Genomic DNA, 16,667 nt, shown 5'->3' with positions numbered 1-16,667 from the left:
ATCAGAAATGTAATCTCGTCCAACTGGTAGTTTGGCAAACTTATATTAATTAATCTTTGATTAATGTTTTGTACTTAAGGCAATGAAAAATACCAAGGTTTATTACTGCTGTCATTATATCAAAAGTGCCATTTCTGATGTATGCATCCCAGTTGTTTTTCTGAGTCTGTGTCCAGTACTTTATTGCAAGTTATTCAGGAAAATTGAAGGGAATCGGGGTGTGTGGAAACAAAATGCAGGTGAGGCAGTAAAATTATTCTTCAAGCAGCAAAGTGTTACTTGTATAACTTAACGTCACAAGTTAGTGATATCAAGAGTGCAGGGAAAGTGCCTGGCCACGATGGCAAAAGCTCAGGCTCATGTAATTGGGGAATGCCAGAAAGAAATGCTGATGTGCATCATATAGCTGAACTCCAATAAACCCGAGGTCATGCACATGTGTGCTGCGCTGTGCTGGATGCTGTGAGCTGAACATAGGCACACTGGTTATGCAAAGCACAAGCAATTTGTATCAGTTCTTAGATGTGCTGCAGGTATGGTTTGACTACAGAACACTTGTAGAAGATCAAACAGATGTAGGATTCGACATCTATGCGTTATGCAATTATTACCTCCCTGTTGAAGCCCTGACTGGATTACTAATAGTGTGCAGGAATGCATGTGCTGCCTGGGTTTTAATGAAGAGGAAATTATTGTTTCCTTCACCATATTTGCATGTGGAGTTTTTGAAAAAAGGACAGTTGGAATAATAAGAAGCGTTATGCAGTTACTGACAATACTGCTAATTCTAACTAAAAGCTACTAAGTCTGATTGGAAAGACTTTTGAAGATTTGGGAATAGCATCAGGAGGCATCCTTTGAGTTCAATTAGCAAGAAATGAGACAATACTAGCGAAAGAATCTGTCTGTTTATGGGCAGTAAAAATTCCCTCTGAAGAGGTGAGAGAAAAAAATGTAAATATAACTAGTCAGAGAACAGTCAGTAGTGTGTATTTAAAATCCAAAAAGAAAAAAAAAAAGAGAGAAATGAAATTTCTTAAATTCAGGGGAAAAACTTGGGAAAACTGGCAGAACAGAGAATGCCTGGAAGCCTTGAACAGATCTCAGTAACATGTGTGCCTTAAACTGGAGAAATTGAATTGCTTGCTTGTCTGTTAATTAGAAAGGCTGATATGTTGCTATGAGAAAAATGAAATTGGAATAATAAACCTGTCATGAGGACTAAGTCATTTTCCCTAGATAAATATTCCTATTCAGAAGTGAGAAGAGTCTCTTGTGATTTGATGGATTGTCTGCTGCAGCAATAGCCTGAATACTCTGAAATTTGGACTGAAAACCAATTCTCGGGCTTTATGTCCGCATTCTGAAACTTATAAGCTTTAGGGAATTCTAACTTAAACCTGTGTTCTCAACACTTGAAATTGTTAACATCATGCTGGAAAAACTGTTTGTAACTTAAAGTAGACATTTCCGTGGCAGGATGGTGGCCCTCCTTTGCTTCCCAACATGGGGAGCCTCGGTTTTATTTCGAGTTTCGCTTCTCCAAGAATAAATAATGAACTGTTTGAGATGCATTCTTTATTTAGCAACTTTATTCTCTAACTGAGAACAAACAGGCTGTGGGGAGAAAAAAAAAAAATTAACCTGGATATTACATGATTGCCTGTCAGGAGACTGAGACTCCAGTGCATGCCTTTGAAAAAGTTTTGTGGGAGAAGAAATCCTGCTAGCCAAGACAGTAGTGGCCAACCAGCTTTTAAAGATGTTACTTAATGCTACTGCTGTGATTGCAGAGGACTGATTTGATCATTGCATTTGCTACTTCTGTGCAGTGGTCAGGCTAGATGAAATTATCAACCGAGTGCTGAAAAACAGCTTTGTTCTTTAGAGCAGCATTCTTTGTTGTATTTGAGCACTCATTTTTCCTGGGCATAAACACACTTTATTTCAAGCAAATCTTAATTCAAGAGGAAAAGACTCCGGTCTTTCTTGAGAGCTGGGATTTGAATTTATCTTGGTTAAGAGCTTAGGTACAAAACTTCCCCTACTATTTTAACTGAAGTTTAGCCCACCAAAACCAAGAATTGATGGCAGAACAGGGAAGCCCTCGGGCCCTTTCTTCTGTTCTTCAGAAGTTAAAAATACCAATTTCAGTTGCTCAGTTGCTGAGTGTAAATCACCCATATGCCCCCATCCGCCTGCACTTGTTTAGAGAATGCTCCCACCAATCTTCTTAAATATCCAGACAGAGAAGGAGCAACTCTATCCTCAGCATATTAAAACCTGCAGTCTGCAGAGTAGGGTATAAAGAACGTATGTCTCTATTTCATCAAGCCCTTGCAATTTGTGCTCCAATTAATGCCGGTTGTTAATCTGTCATTTGAGTCAATGGCATTCAAGTTATGCAACGCAAAAAGCAGTTAAAACATTTCCAGAAGATGACAACAATTAGTATAGTTTTGTATAGGGAGCTACTGTTTACTTGCTAAATAGTTTCCTACAGATCCCTCATATAACCTGGATTCTCTCTGTGTGTCTGTAAACTTACTTTGTAAATTGATTTGAATGAGGCAGGACTTTAAGACTGTTTTTTGAAACTCAGTAAACTTGAAAGTCTTGAACTTAATTGAGCAGGATTAGCAGTTGTATTGTAACTAGCGTATACATCCTCACAGTCAGCCATGGTGAACTGGCAGAATACTAACTCAAAGCGAGCATGTATTACTCAAACGTCCAAGTAAATGAAAAATGATGTAAATTATTTTCATACCATAACCTGAATGGAGACAGTAATGTTACTGTTTCTTTTCAGACACGTCTCATTCTTTGTTTCCTTCTCAATAAGCAAAAAAGAAAAAAAAAAAATGGTTTCGAACCAAGGTCCTCCAGCACTGGTGGGGAAGCCAAAGAGATCCAGGCTGCTCTGGCAAAGACTGACTTCTTCCACATCAGTCGCTGCTGCCCAGCTACCTTCCTCTGGGCCCCACTGTGGTGCTCCAGCACTGCCAGGGGGACTGAGAGGTCTTCTGTTAGACCAGGCCTATTTCTTTTTATTGGTAAGGATCATCTGAGATATTTCAGGCAAACCAACACAGTCTCCAGATTTGGTCAAAGAGTGTTGGTGATTTATTTCTCCACTAATTTTTCAGCCATGGAGTGCGCAAATAAAATGCAAACATGGATTAGCTTAGAAATAACTTTTATGCTATATATCCTGGCTTTTTCTCTTTAAATATTTAGAGTAAATGTAAATATATTCATAGTGTAGTATATCATCTCTATAGAAATGGATTTGCAGAGTATCAATGAAATAGGAAAAAATAATGGAGAATACCATTTTCTAATAGAAAACATAAAAATTGAAGGCAGTAGGACTAGCAAAAGTTATGTCCCAAAGAGATGCATTGCTCCCTGTGTTCTGTATTTGAAATTCAAATTGTAATTACAATATTGTACTTTGAGATTGCTGTAACGGTGATTTAGATTCTTTCCTGTAATCATTTCTCTATAATGACTAGGTACTATAATGACTAGGTATTGCTGGTGATACATAAATATCTTTGACAAATACAGTTAGCTAGCTGAATATGGACTGCTTAGATAGATGTTATAATTACTTCAAAATATTGTATATATTAAATCCCTGGAATGTTTATGTTGGCCAGCTAAGACTTTAATGTTCAGGACAATAGTTCTGGCATTTTCAGGAGCACAAAACTGTAGGCACCTCTTTCTTCAGGCAACTATCAGGAATACGTATAGTATCTCTGAGCTTATGTGCATGTGTTATTGTTGTGTACATATGTATATACACACCACATTGCCATGCTGTGGTATGTATATCAACTGCTGTGCATCATACTGTGACTTAACTAATTTGCATCATAGCTAGAGGTTAGTGAGATGTAAATGTATGTGGTTTTCAAGCAAGTGTGCAGCTCATTGGTGGAGAGTGTGCAGCAAAGTGGGTTAATGCTGAGAGGTGTATTAATAGTTTTACTTGAATAACTTGTTTGGTAATTTAAGATTCTTTAATAGTGATTGTCTTCATCTTCCTTCTGGAAAATCTCTAACCCTTTCTTTTAAAGAAAATGGACAAAATGATTGAAATTTAAAAATATGATCCTCAAAATATGCACATGCATGAATTGGCATCAAATACATTTGCTAAAAGAAAATTTATGTAAAGGTTAACATGTAAATGCACGATCATGTCCTACTGAGAGCTACGATATAAAAATCTGGAAGTCAGGCTGTCAAAACTAAAATTATTTTTATGAGGACCAGTACAGAAAAACTGAGATGAAAATATCAATAACTTGCATTAGACACTTTGATTTATATTTTTTAATAAATGCAGCTTGTGTACGTAGCTTCCACGCTAATTAAATTATAATGTTGAAGGAATATAAGATGTAATAGGTCTTCTGCTGAGAACAGCTAGAACATGTCATGTATGTTTAAAATGTTGTCAGCCTCCCAGAACAATATAACTTGCAGGGAGAGGGGGGGAAGGAGGGGGTGACACACATTGGAAATTAGTACAGCTCCACAGAGGAATTAATTTATTTGCTGCTCCAACATATTTTTTTTAATATCTATCTTGGTATGTATTCCTCACATTTCTGTAAACCTCTCACATTCTATTACTCTCATTCCATTGTATCCCATGCTATTATAATGCTTTTGTTTCCTGTGGTGCTTTTCCTAATCTAAAACTATTGTTTTAAACAGTGGTAGGTGGGTTCTATATATTAGTACCTTGGGGGCTTTTCTGTTTAGGGGAAAAAAAAAAAAAAAAAAAAAAAAAAAAAAAAAAAAACTTGGCTGGAGCTTGGTGCAGCTTTGCAATCTATAAATCTCTACAGTACATCACGAGGAAGGGAGTACAGAATTCCATTCCTTGCTGTGTGACAGCTCCAAGCTGCTGCCAACATGCGAGGTACACCAGTTTGTGTCCTTGCTTAGTGACCCTTGGTGAGATATTCATTGTGGTCTACTGTAGGGCAGGACGGGATTTAAACCAAAAACAAACGAGACTGTACTAAAGAAAACCAGAGGTCTAAGCTTTCCAATTCCAAATAGTGCTGACTTTCTTTAATTCTTTACTTTTACTGTTAGTATTATTGTAATTGTTATTTGGTTCTTACTGCAAAAACTGGTTAATTACTGCTTGGAATGATTTTTTTTTTCAACCATCACATTATCCATTTGCAATGATATTTTTAAAATGAGTAATTTGGCGTGAGTTGGTTCTAGTAATATCCTCTTCACAAATAACTAATTTTATAGGTTGAGGTACAAAAACCACTAAACAACAGTGATTTATGATATGGCTTGTCTTTTTGTAGCTACCTACGTTAAAGAATCTCAGAAAACTTAAAATTGTGTTTGTCCATCTTTTAGGAAAAATGGACAATCTGTGTAAGATTGCAAAGCAGTTATAGCAGAGAAAGACTAGACACTTCTTCCTGTTCCCAAATTTTGTTTTTAATCATATTCACACAAGAATGTTGTTTGAAGTATGAATAGCTAAGATACAAGTCTTGCATGCACACAGATGTGTACATAATATATACAGACGTAGAATAATATATACCCATGCATGCATCCTGGTTTTCTGTTCACTATGATGACTAGCGTTTTTTTTGTTGTTGTTCTTTTTTTGTTCTTGTTTTTAATCAGGGAAAAAGAAACAGGGTTAGTGTTGATATCCTTGTTTTTCCCAACAAAGATACCAAGTCACCACTTGAGGAATGCTGGTAAGGTTAGAACGCAATGAATTGCACCATTCAGCTGCGGCAGAAAGACTTCAGTTCACACTCTTAAAAATTATTTATTTATTTAAATGGAACAGCCACAACAGTTCAGTGGAGCTCAAAATTACAGCTGAGGAATGATCAGTTAAATCTCAAAAAATTGCAGGAGGGAAATAGAGTGAAAAATTAGTTTCTTAATATTGGCGCACAATGCTGCAGCCATCATTATAAATAAGATTGTCATCTGGTATCATTTTAGCTTTACGTATGTTTTTCTTATGTCTCAGGATGGATCATGGAAATTTGCGTGCAGTCCAGCAAAATCTAAGCAGTTCTATTGGAAACAGTTTAGTATTAGCTAAACAAAGGTGGCTTCAATGGATGTAGATGTAGGCACTGATGCCACCCATGTTACCTGAATACCCTCTCTTTACAGATGACTTGGTCATTAGGCAGCTAAATTGGCTAAGTGCACTCCATAAGAACTATGAAGACCTCCTGTGTTTTCTTAAGCTTGTCAGAGCTTATTACATAATTAATAATAATTACATTAATAATCTCTTGTCAGAGATTATTACACGTTAAGTTGAAATCATCATTGGCTGTCAGGGGTCAGGTCCAAATCTCTAAGCCAAAGAAATGATACTGAGAACTGTCAAGTTGAAATTCTATATGCATATTTAAAAATTATGTATATCAACATGTATGTATTTCAGCATACATAGCATATTTGTGACTGTGATTATTTACAGGGAAGAAGCCATGGCTAAAACAAAGAAAATGCAAAATTCAGAAAGAAATCTTTGGAAACTGAAGAGCAGGTAGACAGGAAAATGAGGGGACTATTGCCAAGACAACCTGCTCAGCAAGATCCCCAAAAGATAAATATTTAATAATCATGTCCAATAACGAAATAGATAATGAAGTTATCTTCTGTTTTGTCTCTATTTTCTTCAAAATGCAAGAAGCTGTGATATTCTTTCCCTAAGAAAACTAGGAACAAAACAGGCTTCTGTGTGGGAATGTTTTTGTTTTCCTCCAGTGCGTACAATGCTGCCTTAGCAGATTAATTCCTTTCCTCACCCAATATAGAGAGACAGGGCAAGGTATGGATAGAAGGTAAAAGTAACAATTAAACTTGCTGTGAAAATTCAGTGTGATTCCCAACTGTGTGCTTGTGTCATTTCCTGAGACAGATGTTTTTGGTTTATAGTGTTTGCATTATAATCAGACCACTGTGGTTATAGGAGTCAGTTATGAGCAGAGGTTAGATGTGAAGAAAAAAAACTTTATGGATTTTCCCAGAAATGTTCCAGCAAGAACAGATTTCTGAATTGGAGTCTGGTTTTCAGGCAATCAAATCGAATATCTCTCAAGTCGTAGAATGGAACCAACCTCACTGATACACGCTCCTTTATACGTATTGCATTAATTCATACAAATATCATCTTTATTTTTCCCAGTCTGTTTTACTCCTATGTGAAATACTGCTTCTCTAGTGTGTTAAATAGACTGTCTCACCTGTGATTTACATTATTTGTGTCTTAAACCATCTGAACAATTGCACAATTGTGGAATAAGAATGGTTGAGGTGGGAAGGGACATCAGAAAGTCATCTTGTCCAATTCCCTCATTAATTTTTTGTTCAAATGTTTCTTCACATATACTTGGCAACGCTTTTTTCATTTTTTTTTTTTTCCTCCCTACTCCCTCTGCCCAGAACTCCTTCCAGTTTGTATCTTTCTGGGTTGTGTCAGGCTTGTACATATGGTAAATTTGGGCCCAACACCATTCAATGGAAGACATTTAATTAGCTCTGTCCACAGAATGAAATCTTTATTAATACGGTGTAAAATCACAATAACATTCTTTGCCGTCACATCGATTTACAAGTTTGTCTAATTAGCTGTCAATCTCCACATCAGCTATTTTCTTGCTTGCTTTCATAACATCTTCCTTTTGCCAAAAAACTGTTTTCAGGAGACCTTTTCTCTCTGGCCACTGTGTTCCCAATGTACTAGTTTTTTTCCCCCTAATTTGCTTAGTTGTCTACTAATTTACATCTTTGGCTGTGTGGGGTGGTGTTTTTCCTGAAGGCTTCCATGGGTTCGTACCTGAAAGCTGAAGTTCTTTCATGTATTCTGAGCCCTCTTCTGCCCATGCTCATGTCTCCCAGGTCTTTGCATTTACCATGGCAGCCAGCCTAAATAAAAGATCTGTTTACTTCAACTGTTTACTTGCTACTCCTTAATATTGGTAGAAGATGTTTCCCTTAATTAGCTGGAATATAAATGTGTGCTTCACAATTTATCCAGTGGATTTTTTTGTTGTTTTTACCTCTTAGAAATTCATTAGACAAGAAGTGTTTCAGGTAGAGAAGAGAAGAGCTAGTCAAGGTGGGTGGAATATGTGGAGATAGAGATGCTTGCATGACTTTTCCCTAGGTGGCAACATGGTTTTAAATATATAGATTTGTTTTACTCTGGGCAATTTCTAATTTGCATGATCTTTACATTTTGCCTGATACAGGGGATCTAGCATTAATATGGACTGCAATTTATTTATGTAACTAATAACAGAAATGTATAGATGTAAGCAGATATATTAGTTCCCCAGTGTCTCGTCTTTGAATAAAGATTTTTCATCTCAAATTCATTAGCTTGTTTTTATTATTTTTTTCCAAAAGACAAGCTTATATTATGTTTTATATTTTCAACTCTGTAGAAACTGTCCTTGATATTTTTGTTTTGATAATTTGCAGATCTTTCCAGCTTATGAATTTTATTATTCTGCAGTCTGTTGGAGACTGGTACTGAGGACACTGAGTAGTCATATAAAGCTAGGTGACTCACTACTGTTACATTAATGAACTTTATTATACTAAAATATCAAAAAGACTAAGCCTTTCTAATAGGTTTCTAAGCTACAATGTGATTGTAGACAAACTTTTAAATACTCATATAACAAAAAAAAAAACCTTAATTTTCAAAACTAAATATTAGAAATGCAAAAGTGTTATCTCAGAGAATTAGAAGTTCCTCAAATTCAAATCCATTTTCTCTCCTCTCAAAACTCTATCTGGCTGGTTACAACAAAAATAGTTAACTTTTCAGTGAAACTTCAGTTTTGGGGAATTTAAAACAAAGTTTTAAAGCACTATGCACTGGAAACCCGCATTTAGAAATTGCGTGGTACAAGCCATCATTGTCATAGCAAGCACTGCAACCTATCTGTCCCTTTTGGTCTATTTTTTTTTAATATTTATCTATTATTTTATCCTTAACAAAAACAACCATAGAAAAGATTTCTACCTATTAAACAATTTTTTAAAAATGAATTTAAAAATATTTTACTTTAAATTACTGTAAATTAATTTAATTTATTAATTTATTTATTATTAAATTAATTTACAGTAAATTAAAAAAAAATACTGAAGCTGTTTTCATGTTCTGACAGCTGTGGATGTGCTCAGAAAGCCTTTCGTATCTAGGAAGCCTAAATTCAGTGAAGGGTGCAAACAGGAACATTGTAGGAAATGAGGAAAATTAGTCTATCTTATGTGAAAGAGGGGGAGGAAAAAAAGAAAATTTTCCTTATTTACCCTAAAAGTGTAGGGCAGGAAAAAGACTACTTTCAGAAACAGTGACTTCTCCAATCCTGATTACTTGTGAAATTAGGACATGACTTCTGTTGAGATTTTTTTTTTTTTCCTCCAGCAGTGCAAAGCCAAACATATAATCCATTGGAATTTACCACCATGTCTGTAGCTCTCCAATGGCCTTCTGTATAATGCTGAGCCTGTAATACAGTAAAATTAATTGCACAAAGACAACAGATTAATCTAGGGCATACCATCAGCCTTGTTCATTCCTTGATGTATATCAAATACTGTCCATGGTGAAAATTTGTTCTGAGAATAATTTGACTGATCCTAGAAAACACTAGTATTTACCATTAGCATCCAAATAATCAGAAAGGGAAAGCATCAAAAAATTGTCTCTAGCAGCCTATCCATGAATATTGTCATCTGTCTGAAATTGTGCTGTGCATCTCTAAGCACAGATAGGAAACTTTACTTTCATTTCTAATATTCCCTTTGATTTTATGTCTCTGGATTAAGTAGACAGTCCTTCTGCCTGTGGCGTTTTTTTAATTATTTTTTTTAAGCATATCTTTTCTGATGTAATAGTAGACCACATTTAACATTCACTCACTACAGGCTTTGTTTTAAAGGCTTGGTAATATTCATATATCACAAGTCCCTTTATTCAGGATTGTATTAAAAATAACTTGCATAGCCTATAAAATTTTAAGGGCTTAGAAAGGATGCATGAGTTAATCAATGTTACCTTGGTTGCTAGAAGTAATATCTTGTATTAGGGGAGAGATTTCCCCATTTAATATTGGATAGCTGCAAGATGATGTGGCATTACAAAGCAGGGAATGAAAATGTGTGTTAGATTGTTCATCTTAACTTCACTGCTGAAGCATTGTATTTTAGGAGGAAAAAATAGCATAATCATTTTTTCCAGCTGAAATGCCTGTATACTAGTTATTTCTTCTATAGTCGTTGTTTGAGGTCCCAACTGAAATCAAGGCTTTATTTTAATAAATACCAAATTTATACATAATAAGAGACAGTATGTGCACAGTAAAATTTACAATAGGCCTCAGAGCAAGTGTTACAAAAGGTCAGAGAAAGGAATTATTGTTTCTCTATTCATTAAACTGATAACAAAGCACAATGAACTGAAATAATTTCCCCGCAATTGCTCAGCAAGTCTACAGCAGGAATGAGAAGAACATCTGCATCTTATAAGACTTGATGGCTTGATTAGCCATTTTAAATGGAATTGTTTATTGAAGTTCTTTACAATTCTTACATGAAAGAAGCTGTAGAAATAACCCAGTTTGTAACTGGATAACTTTAAAAGTATCTCAGCATGGCTTAGGGATAAAAGTTGAAGGTGAGCTTTTCCCCTTTTAGAAGTAAATAATAGAAGTAAGTGGTGACTAATTGCTTGCTTGAGAGAGAGAGGAAGGAGTTGGTCTGCAGTGTGATTAAAAATGGAATCTCGGAGTTGCAAAGATGACGTTGCATGGAAGTAAGTTTTAAATAATTGCATTTGCCTTTTTTGATGAGGGTGTCTTGATGCAAGGTCTTCAAATCATAGTAAATTTCCCATTCTATAGATTTTCTATTTCTTTTGATGTGTTGGCGTAGTGACTGTTCTTGAAGCCCCGAGGTTAATGTTTAGTGCATGGAAGCAGTTACAAGCTTTTTAAGGGGTGGGGTATGTGTGTGCAGAAAATTAGTGTAATCTTGATTTATTCTTCCAAAACAGTAAAAATTCCTCAGGACTCTCACAGCCTCTAAATTTCAAATGTTGCTGAGATTATAACATCATAGAAAGGCATGAACTTAGCTGCTTCTTAATGCATGGTGATAACTCAGACTGGATGCATAGAATTGTGACCTTGACCTATACCCTTAGACCATGGTATTGGTCCCATGCTCATGCAGTGGAATACATGAAGATGGGCTTGGCAGGTGTCGGCTGCAATAGCAGCACATTGCCTGGCACTAATTTCAGAGCAGAAGGCTTTATTTTTTTTCCCAATAATATTTAAGTGTTTCCTAGAGTGTGTAAATACAGTTCAATATCTAACAGGCGTAAAATTTGGTGTGTATTTGTCTTTCTTCAGCAGAGCAGAAGTCCATTTTAGTTAAAACCTAAAAATAAGTCCCTCCACGAATTTATCAATGTCTAAAAATGTGTGGACAGGAAGTCTCCCTGCAAGCTAGACAACTACCCAAAAAGCTGGCTTTTTGCATTTAATTTCCAGGTGTTTCTTCAAAAGGAGAAGGGGAAAAAAAAAAAAAAAAGCTTTCTGCTATCTAATATCAGACCTTGTTGGTGTTAGTCTGACTTTTGAAAATGTGCTGGTCCATCTAGATCATGTCCCCTGAAAATTAGTTAAATGTTGCCTATATACTAAAATTGCTGCAGAAATAGGATATTCAAAAGCATTACTTCATCACATGCTTTTGCTGTGTTAATACTATGGTAGAAGATTTAATAGTGGACAATATTAGTAATTAATTTTCTTTAAAGTGTTGTCTTATGGTTTCCCAGTGTCAACAGTGCTTCCTTAGAATCACCATTTTTCTTCTCTCTAATTCTATAGAGAGATGTTGACTCCTGTACACACACACCCTCTATTTCAGCACAAGCACCTGTTTTTCTGCTCAGCATGATAGGCATTGCAAATAAGCTATGAGATTTTCATGGCAAAGCAACCTGGGTGTCAGTCAGAGTCTTTACCCTGAATTTTCCAAACACAATGAACATGAAGAGATGACAAATACTCCTAGTGGGAAAAACTGGCTTTGAGTTTCTCTTTTGTTAGCAAAGACAATTTCGGTAGGAAGAAATGAGGCAAATGTAAAGTGTATCTGCCAATTGCCTGACATTTCGGAGTTCCAGAAAGAATGTACTTGAGTGGGGAAAGAAAAAGCTCTGTGCTAAAATACCTGGTGATCACAGCCAATGCATCTTCTCAGACAGAAAAGCTCAAGAAACCCATTGTCGCTGTAAACAATTCATTCTCCAGTGATTTTTCTATAATAATGCTTTCCTAAGTCTAGCTAGACTTGTGTGAAACTACCCCTCATGAAAAATGTAAGAGATGTCAAGTTGTCTTATGTTACTAACGCGTGCTAAGCAGCTGAACAATATGTTTAGTGAAATATTTAGATAAAATGCTGTTAGAAATATCATTTGATGAAGGCAGGGGTAGCTGCCTACTATTTGCTGTGTTGTGCTAATGAGTAATATTTGAATAAGCTGGATTTTCTTGCTGCCTTTTGGACAGTGCCTTCAAATAGGGCCTGAACAAATATAACCAGCACCTCTGAATTTCATAAGTGTCATAAGTGATGCAAATCATCTATATGAGTAATAATGTTGTTTTGTTTTGCCTGCCAATCTTACTGTGCGTGCAATGCACCTGTGAAGCCAGGGAGATGCTCTGATTACTGGGATAGCACTGTGTTGATATAGAATTACTGTAATCCCTGTGGATCATCTAGGACATGCAAAATATCCTTTTGCTAGTTTTTTTGTAAAAATTCGTTTGAATTCTGCACTTACAGAAAGGTTGTTATTGTAAATATAAAACAGTACTAAAACTATTGTGATGCATCTATCTACATTCATGGGAAAAAACATTTTCATTTTTCCTTTTCTGCATCACACACAAGCATTATTACATTACTTTATTTTGTCTATATTTTAATTTTGACTCATAGAAATCTACTTAAGGTTTGCTTTCCTTCTAACCTATTGCTTGAATAAAAGCTGTTACGATATGGCTATGTATTAGGGAATTTGGACAATGTGTTTTTGATCAGTTAGACTCACCTGAAAAATTAGAAGATATCACCCTGTTTAAACAGACATTAAAATAAAATGATTTTTTCTTCACTTCCATGTGTTCTGCATTATATATAATTCATTTTTTCCTTTGGAAAGTTTATTTTTGTACTACATGTTAGTAGTAAGAAGTTAATTTAACAGTGTGAATAGAAAGCTATGAGAATAAAAGGGACCCTGGACTCAGATTAGTTCCTAACTCAGTTGTAGAGTAATCATTCTGGCATTGATGTCTGCAAACAAATCTCCTTGGGCTTCCACCTATATTCTTCCTCTTCTCCCATTTTCTCTTTCTCTTCTCTTTCTCTTGTCCTGCTGCCCAAGTGTGTTTGTTTATAGGTACGTTCATTTGTTCTGAAGTTTTTCCAGAAGCAGAGTCCCAAGGAACTAACCTTATTTCATGTAAGTCACACATTAAAGACATTTAAAACATTAATCTGAATAAAATATATAAATATATGCATGCCCTGAAAGCAATTGTGCACGTTTCCTTCTTTAGAACTCTCTGGATTTGTTGTTTAATTAATATTATTGTGTAGGAAGATAGAGTCTAGGGAGACAGAAAAAAATGGCAGTGAGAATTTCTCAGAAGCAGTGAGGAATGAGTTGTCATATGTGACGTTTCATTTCTGGGTAGCTGAAGGTAGTAAAGGACATGCTGCTGGCTCAGACGTTAATCTTCTCAGCTATATCTATAAATGAAATGTCATGCCTAACAAGTCTTCCTTCACTGGTATTTCATTTTAGCTTTTCCTGATTAAAATTAATGTTTGTGCACGTATGTATAAATCGAGGATAAAAGGATCTACATGTTGCGGATGGCCAGAGGTTACTTCCACATGCAGAGTACCCAATTTCAAAGTGTAGCTAGAGAAAGGAAAAAAAATAAAATAATAAAAAAACAGCCCATAGTCAGAGCACCTGTTCTTAACAAACATGACAACCTGCCAACATTTCATCTTGAGATGTGCTTAAGACTATGACACAGATAACCAGAAATTACTGTGCACTGGGATAGCAAATTAAAATGCAGAAGTCAGTGAGGCCACAGGATATTGGATTTAAGACCATGACGGGGTTGTCAGTGTTGATGACATTTTGTGGTTGGGAAAATATATTGCTGTACTCAATGTGTACACTGATAGCATCCAATATTTGGATGCTAAAGCTGGTGAAATGTCTAAGTCAAATCCATATGAAAAATTGCCATTGTAAGCAACCGAGTATCTGGAGTTAGTTAATCACAGGCATCAGAAGCAAGTCAGAATGTATATACTATGAAAGAAATGCAAGAAATAATCTGGAATAATTTCTTATTTCAGATCTGAGTAAATATCTGAAATGGTACTTAAATGTATAGTTTACTACAGGTAAAAACTGTCACTGAGACAGCAACTGAGGAAGGTAGAGCTCTTTTGACTTTTCATGGGAAATGTATATTTGAAAATCTCTCAAGTGCATTAATAAGCGACATTGAATTTCTACTGATGTCTGTCATGTGTGACATGTTCCCTGTTGGTTTTTTGTACAGGAACAAAGTTGGCCACCGTAAATATTTCCAGAGTTCAAAGTGAACACAAGGAAGCAACTTTCAATGAAATATGTTCTTTTCATGAAGCAAAATTACGTGAATAACAGTCGTTTTCCCAGAAGAAAAATTGACTGAGAGCCATTAAATGCAAAAACACCACCTGAAGCTCAAGGAGCTCCTTAGCTTCAGACTGATGCAAGCTGAATGATTTTCCTGGCAGGTATGATTGTATGCTTACCCTGTTCTTGTGCTCCTCCTCCCTGGCACCCTCCCTTGGCTACTGTCAAAGACGGAATAGCAGCCAAAGGACCTTTAGGGTCTGACCCCCAAAGTCTATTATCTGGGTACATTTTTAATTTGAATTTGGAAACTGAATATTCATGAAAGTGAGATGGTTAGGAGAACCGGCTTTCTGACTGAGCTGGCTTTACCTTGCCATGTACCTCAGTGAGGGCTGCTGCTGGGGTTAAAAAACACCCACGAGTTAAAGTTAGGGATTTTCTAAGCACTGAGGATTTGTTTCAGGTCTACTCAGAGGAGGTAAGTTGATGTTATTTCTCAGAGCACAAGTTAAATACTTAAGTTCTCAATTCATCATTTTTGGTTTGGCATTTAAGTTAGTTCGAAATTCACGCGTTACATGCACACGCCCCACTTGCTAATCAAGCAGAACATTGTATATTTTCTTATTTTGAACAAATATGGTTTTGCTTATGTTTATTACTAAACTAGATGCTTTACAAAATATGTCAGTAAACTGGGACGAAGGTAAAACATTTATGATCCTGACAGGATATTTTTTTGGGGAGTGTTTTACAGATAACAGTGTGACATACCTGACATGTTAAAGCATTTTGTCCTTTCCCTCATCTACCTTAATCTTTTGCCTTAAAAAGGCCAATATTTCTGACAAAACAATCTCCTATCATTTCTAGCCACACATCCAACCCATAATGTTATCTGACAGTAAATACATAACCTCATCAAATCACTTATCTTCCCATGTTTCAGCAACAATTTTGAGGGAATCTGAATAAATTGCATCTCAAATGGTACAGCTGCTCTCCAACAGCAGAACTAATGAATTGTCATGACTGGGAGAGAGGGAGAGGTGCCTTGCATCACTAATATGACACAGCTGACAGGATGATGCCCGATCAGGTTTAGTCAGCATCCCTAATTACAAGCTGAGAAATTAGAGCCACTTTTAAGTTAATGGCTGGTAAACACCTTGTGACAATTTATAGCAAGAAAGGACTTGCCCTACAGTTTAAGAAGGGGATGGGAATAATGCATTGTGCTGCTTTGCTGACCCTCCGGTGGTGACTGCCCAACTCAGATTACTCTAACCACCTGTCTGTAGGTACTTCTGAGGCTTTTAAAACCTCTTCATATTTATAGCTTGTGAATACCCATGGTCTTTTGGTTCCAAAGGCCTTCTGAACACAAAAATGAAGGATATTCCATTTTACATCACTTTTGTACAGACGTATTAACACTTTAAAGGCAAGTCCACTCGGTCATGAGCGAGAATCCCATTATTCTTCTCTATAAACTCTGCTCCTCAGCTAAGTAGACAGGGTTGTAATAAAAAAAATGGCAGTGGTGTAATGGTTATAGCAACAATAAAAATCGTTTGCTCTCTGCTTTTATCTGAAGATACTAAATCTAGCGTGCCAGTTGTACCTGTAGAATGAATTTGAGTGAATTGTGAATACCAGTCCAGTCTACAGAGTTAAATCAATCCTAGTGCTCTGTAAAAGCACGAGCACCTTGTCAAGTTTGAAAATGTTAATGGACTAGCTGGCAGGCATTACTTGAATTAGAATTTGAAACTTAAATTTCACTGTGCTCATTTTTTTCTTTCTTTCTTCCCCTCCCCCTCAAAAGTAGTCTGCATAAATTGCCTGGTAAGCCAGACCAAGCATTTTGTAATGCAGA

The 16,667-nt window shown here is 36.1% G+C and overlaps 1 long non-coding RNA gene across 3 annotated transcripts in view; it reads left to right on the top strand.

The window, feature by feature from the left end:
* LOC106034561 (uncharacterized) overlaps positions 1–16,667 on the top strand; it is a 105,109-nt gene that overhangs the window by 39,350 nt on the left and 49,092 nt on the right. For 2 of the 3 annotated variants that reach the window (XR_010832250.1, XR_010832248.1), the window contains exon 2: positions 14,727–14,946. This is a non-coding gene — a long non-coding RNA (uncharacterized lncRNA). Of the gene's footprint in view, positions 1–13,534; positions 13,598–14,726; positions 14,947–16,667 lie in introns of all 3 variants that reach the window. The other variant, XR_010832249.1, reaches the window with a different exon arrangement.

Source organism: Anser cygnoides, chromosome 6 (genome assembly GCF_040182565.1).
Source record: "Anser cygnoides isolate HZ-2024a breed goose chromosome 6, Taihu_goose_T2T_genome, whole genome shotgun sequence".
Taxonomy (NCBI): domain Eukaryota; kingdom Metazoa; phylum Chordata; class Aves; order Anseriformes; family Anatidae; genus Anser; species Anser cygnoides.
Note: the sequence above shows the minus strand (reverse complement) of the source record. Positions and strands in the feature narration are given on the sequence as shown.